The following is a 5,837-nucleotide window of genomic DNA, read 5'->3' on the forward strand; positions in this document are numbered from 1 at the left end:
AAGCTTCTTGAGTATAGTTGAAGCTGTAATCTTTTGCAATGATGTGCTGAGCTCCTCCCTTATTCAAGATGGGGATATATATGAAGCTCCCTCCTACACTGTGTTATGTAACTGTCCATTATGATTCATGATTGGATGTGGCAGGACTACAGTGCTTAGATCTGATCTGTTGATGATGAAACCTCTTGATCCTGTCTATCACCTGCTGCTTACACTGTGTGAAAGTAGTCTTGTGTTTTAGCTAACCAAGTTGACACCTTGACAATACAAGGCACAGATCAGACCACAACTGGAATACTATGAACAGTTTGGGCCCCTTATCTAAGGAAAGATATACTGGCATTGGAAATATTTCACTCAGTATTGTGGGAGGAAACCAGACCACCCAGAGGAAACCCACACAGACATGGGGAGAATGTGCAAACTCAATACAGACAGTCGCCCAAGGCTAGAATTAATACCAGGTATTGAGGGTATGTCCTATGAGGAGAGTTTGAGGAGGTTAGGTTTGTACTCATTGGAGTTTAGAAGACTGAGAGCTGACCTTATTGAGACACTTAAGATTATTGGCAGACATGATAGTGTTAGCGCGGATGAAATGATATCAGTCCGAGCCCAGAGTGCGGTTCAACAATCGGTAACATTTATTGCTACAGTAACGCCGGCGGAGACCAATCGAGGTCCGAATCTCAGCTGCTCTGCTGTTCCCGCGCGCAGCTACATATTATATACTTTTAGTTGTCAGGATGTGTGGAATTTGAGGATGAATGGGATGATAGTTCCCATCATCACTGGAGTAGGTGCGAATAGAATGTTTCCTGCCGTCCTAGGAGAGTTGCAGGGCACGCACAATAGGGTGCTAATTGGTTTATGTAAAATGGGTCCGGGTATTATCTGCTTGTCTCTCTCTGTGAGGGCAGGGGCTAGCACCCCCCTTTGTTCCCTTGGGGTGTTGGTGTGTATTGGTCTGTCCATTCCTGTCTGGTGAATGCCTGTCCTTTGTGTCAGGGTGGCTCCGTATCGATGGGTATGGGTGTGTTTCAGTCAGTCTCTTGATGTGATTAGGAGATGGGTTTCCATATTTAATTAATTCTGGAGTTTTGGTCCATGAGTCATGGGTAGCGTTGGTCTAGTGTGGATTCTATCTGTCCTCTGTCTCCTATCTCCCAGTCACGTGGGCAGACCGGCAGCTGCTGAGTTCTGTGGGTTTAAAGCTGCGACTGCTGTTTAAAACACAAAAATGAATTCTTATCGTTTCCTGATGTAAGCATAATCCTGTGGCAAAAGCAGGGCGGCTCTGATGCCCGCTTGCAGTCTCCCCTTTCGGCAAAGGGTTGGACACGTCCACACCCCCGATGCCGATATTTTAAAAGTCGGCTCCTCGCCCGGTACATTCCGCCGGCCGTCATGCTGCAGTCATGGGGCTTTTGGATAGTCCCGGGAGATGGTTACATTAACTCGAGCCCTATGAGCTCACGGTGCCTGATCACCCGCCAGGAGTCGATGGCGTGGAGCATGGTCTTCCTGGCCTTTCGTTTTTTATGCTGGTGGCATGAATGACACGCCAACAGGAGCCAGGCCAGAGCCAGCAGTAACTGTATGCCTACAATGGTGTGCGAGATGATTCGGATCCAGGGATGGATGTATACGTTCAGGCCCCAATCCCACACCCTCTGCGCTCACTCCTGGGACTGCAGAGCTGTGTCTGTGTCCTCCTCTAGGTCCTTTACATGCGACTGCAACTGGTCGTACAGTTTCACTGAGTGTCCTACCCGGGTCCTAAGCTCCCGTAAGACCTCAGCCAAATGTGGGATGGGGGCTTGTTCAGGCTTCTGATATTCCCTGAGGGTGTCCCTGAATTTGTCGGTAGTTTGTATGGACTCGGGGTTCCGTCGTTGGACCTCTGAGATGTGAGCTTGCCCAACTGTGACTGGGCGCCTGGGGGTGAAGCAGAACTCGTGTTGGGGAATTGGGCACTGCAGTCCATTATATCAAAATGAGGTTTCAAGAGTGGAGACACAGTATCGTCCCCCCCCACCATACCCCACCCTAGTGAAGTGGGGGCCCGTGGGTTCGATTTCAAGGGTGCAGCCCTGTGTCCGGTTGAACCCACAGTCCACTGTTTCACTCCTTCGTAAGGGGTGAGGGCAGATGGTAATTGCCCCCCGCTGCTTGCAGCCTGTAAGCGGCACCCCGTACGCAGCGCTGTTTCGAGATATGGCTGTGTGGTGAGCTAAACGATATTTGAGGGAAGCGTTTTCCCGTATGACTCCGATGTTCTCAATGTGAAACAGGGGAAATGGCCCCGATTCTGGGGTGACCACGGGGATCAGGAGGACAATCCCGACTCCTGTCGCCTCACTGACCTCACAGTCGGGAACTACTGGGTATACTCTGGTCATACCCTTCTGAGTCCGGCTGTCGAGCGGCACGGAACGCCCCACGAGTGAGGCCAGTTTGGCGCTGTCGATCCAGTCGGGCACCTCCCCCCTTTGGACCTGGTCAAGATTATGTCGGATCTGGGCTATCATCCACAGGCCATATGCATGGCACAGCTGCCCCTCGTGGATATGGGCCGTGTTTTCCCTTTCCCGGTCTATAAGGTGGTTAATGGTGTGGGCGTGTGTCTCCAGGACTGCAATGCTGTCGAGCTGGATGTACGCTCCCTCTTCCCCCAGGCGTGCCTGGTCTGCCTGATTTGTGAGAGACCTCTGTAGCAGGTCCCTCATTACCCCTTTTAGTTGCTCGACCTTTTCGTTAAGGCCCTGGATGTCTAGGGAGTTTACTACGGATGTCCCCGTGTTGAGTCCTGTGAGAGCATCGTTGACTATGTCCCGTCTGTGTCATTGTGTGTGTGTGTTATGTATGTCCGTCCGGTAGTGGGTTGCCCCCATGGCGTCTATGGCCCTCTCTATAACCTCCTTCCCCATCATGGCGTATAGGTTGCATACCTGTGCTGTGCAATAGTCCGGTACCCGGATGCCCGATATATTGACCAGCACAGGCACGACCTCGTGTCGGACGTTGTCATAAAGGGCCTCTCCCTCATCCCACAATACCGGTCCTCCCGCGGGCCCCGGTCCCAGAGAGGGGCACGGCAATATCTCGGGAGTCGTGGTCGGGGACGGTGTGGTCGGGGCGGGTGGAAAGCAAAAATACAAAGAGACTACCGCGGCATCAGTAGGCTCGTAATATCCACAAACAGACAGATCCCGTACAGTAAAGGCATCAAAGGCCGGGGCAGAGGAGAGGTCCTCCGGCATGGCACACATTGTCCCGAACATGCAACCCCCCAAGCCCATCGCCTCAGCACGCCGGAGGCAGGTCGGCCGCGGGTCGCGCAGAATAAACAGAGTGTCTATACGCCCGGGAGGACCTCCATCCAGGCGTTGTAGAACACGTCGATCACATCGGGCTTGTCCCTTGCAGGAATACAGATGGCGTCGGACGCGTTGAAGGCAACACCGTGGCGGTAGAAGTTGTCATGTATTTTGGGGAAGGAAGGCGCTAGTCGTAGGGCGAAGAGGAGAGCAGGGAGGAGAGCGGTGCACCGGTGAAGCACGATCTGTGGGAAGAGAGGGAGAGAGGCATCCTTACCAAGGGTGTAGGGTTAGTGTGTGTAGGAGCAGGTCTCCCTGGAACCGGTCCACCCATTGCACTGTAAGGAGAAAGAGGGGTGGTTAGAGTCAAGTCGGGGGGGGGGGGGGTGTCTGTCTGGTCGGGGCTTAAGGGTAGGGCTTAAGCTGGGACCAGTGTTTCCACCTGCCCTTTCCCTTCTTGTCGACACAGGCGCACGTGTCGCTGGTGAGGATGATTTCGTGCGATCCCAGCCACCGGGGGGCGAAGCTGGGCCGGTCGGGGGCGGCCCTGACCAGGACTTTGTCCCCAACGCCGGGAAGGGGTTGGGCGGGCAGATGCGGTTGCAGTTTTGTCTGGTCCCTAATGTCCTGTTGGTCGCGCGCAGTTTGTCTAAGGGCCCGCAGCTGCGTGTCCAGCTGCCTGATATAGCGCGTCACCCTGTCCCTCAGGGGGGCCATGTCTTCCCCCCCGACCATGACGTTCTCTGGTAGTCGCATGGCCCTCCCCGTCATGAGCTCGAAGGGGGTGAGGCCCGTGGAGCGGCCTGGGGTGGCCCTTAAGTGCATCAGTATGCAGGGCAGAACGTCCACCCAGCCCTGCCCTGTTTCGGTGATCGCCTTCGCGATCGCCGCTTTGAGGGTCCGGTTCATGCGTCGACCATCCCGGAGCTCTGGGGATAGAATGGAACGTGGAAGCGCTGTCTGATGCCTAGGAGGCGGCAGGCCAGTTTCATTGCGCGCCCGGTGAAGTGCATGCCCTGATCTGTCAATCTGGAGGGGGACCCCCCAGCGAGGGAAGATGTCGAAGGCCAGCACTCTGGCCACGGTGGCGGATGTACAGTCCCGTGTAGGGAAGGCTTCTACCCAGCGCATGAAGTGGTCAGCGATCTCCAGGCAATACTTCTTGCCACGGCTGGAGGGTAGGAGGCCTGTGAAATCAACCTGGAGGTTCTCCCAGGGCCCCTTGGGCCGTGGCTGGTGCGCCAGGGGAATGCGCAGGGGCCGCCCCGGGTTGTGCTGGGTGCAGACAACGCATCGGCGGCAGTGTTTGGCCACGTCGCGGCCGAGGCCGGGCCACCACCAGTCAGTCTGGAGCCTAGCAAGTGTACCGTCACGGCCCGCGTGGTCCGGCTCGAGGGGGAATTGCGTCAAGGTCGTTCTGATAGCCGCGGGTGCCACGACCCTGTCGCCGTGCCTCCACACCCCATCGGGGCCGCGGGCTGTGCCCTTTGCCAGCTAGTCCTCTAACTCACCGGGCTGCACGCAATTCTGGACGTCCAGGACATTCACGTCCCGGACCTCAGTAGCGGGTGCTGCATGCGCGGGCGGTAGCACTGCACCCGCGGCGGCCATGGCGGCCAGGTCAGCCCAATGATTCCCAAGCTGTTCAGTGGTGGTGGCCCGCTGGTGTGCTTTGATTTTTATCACCGCAGCGAGCAGGGGGAGGCGTGCGGCCGCCACCAGGTCGCGGACCGTATTTTCGTGTTTGATCTGGCCACCGCCGGCCGTGATAAAGCCCCGGCGGCTCCACGCTGCCATGTAATCATGGACTACCCCGAAAGCGTACTGGCTGTTGGTAAAGATGTTTACCCACTTGCCTGTTCCCAGGCGGAGTGCGGCGGTGAGGGCGACCAACTCCACGACCTGGGCGGAGGTGTCGCCCCCCCCCCATCGTTCCCTGTGCTCGGGTGGTCCCGGTATGGTCGACCACCGCCCATCCGGTTTGGTAGGACCCCTCTACAAGCCTACGTGAGCTGTCCACATACAAGGTCAGATCGGGATCAGGGACCGGGCTGTCGGCCACGCAGTCCCCCTCCGCCGAGTCGATGGCGGCCTGGCAGTGGTGGGGTTCCCTACCGCGATAATCCCGTCGGCGAGGTTTAGTCCTGTGTCCCTAATGATCTGAATGGACTGGTCCTGGGGGAGGAGGACCACCTCCCAAGTTGCCCTGCGGGCATCCGAGATCGTCCAGAGGCGGCCCGTGTCCAGGAGTTCAACTATCGTGTGTCTAGTGTGTAGTATTATCTGACCGGACATAGTGACCGGCTCACACACCCGGACTGCCCATGCGGCGCAATCCAGCACCGCTACGCAGCAGTGCATGCCCATCACGACCGCGGACTCCTCTGTGGAGTAGTAACCTACTGGTCTCATGTGGTCGCCTGAGGTTTGCGTGATAACAGCGCTGTAAAACCCCCCCTCGAGTCCGTAGAAGATGTGGAAGGGCTTGGATATGTCGGGTAACATAGAGTAAGCATC

At 56.6% G+C, this 5,837-nt stretch overlaps 1 pseudogene; it reads right to left on the reverse strand.

Moving 5' to 3' along the window:
* Positions 1 to 1,448: 1,448 nt before the first annotated feature.
* LOC148149942 (uncharacterized) lies at positions 1,449 to 5,117 on the reverse strand (annotated as a pseudogene).
* Positions 5,118 to 5,837: the final 720 nt, after the last annotated feature.

The sequence above is a fragment of the Chiloscyllium plagiosum genome, unplaced genomic scaffold (assembly GCF_037043375.1).
Source record: "Chiloscyllium plagiosum isolate Xiang-an unplaced genomic scaffold, Cpla_swu_hap1 HiC_scaffold_5, whole genome shotgun sequence".
Taxonomy (NCBI): Eukaryota; Metazoa; Chordata; class Chondrichthyes; order Orectolobiformes; family Hemiscylliidae; genus Chiloscyllium; species Chiloscyllium plagiosum.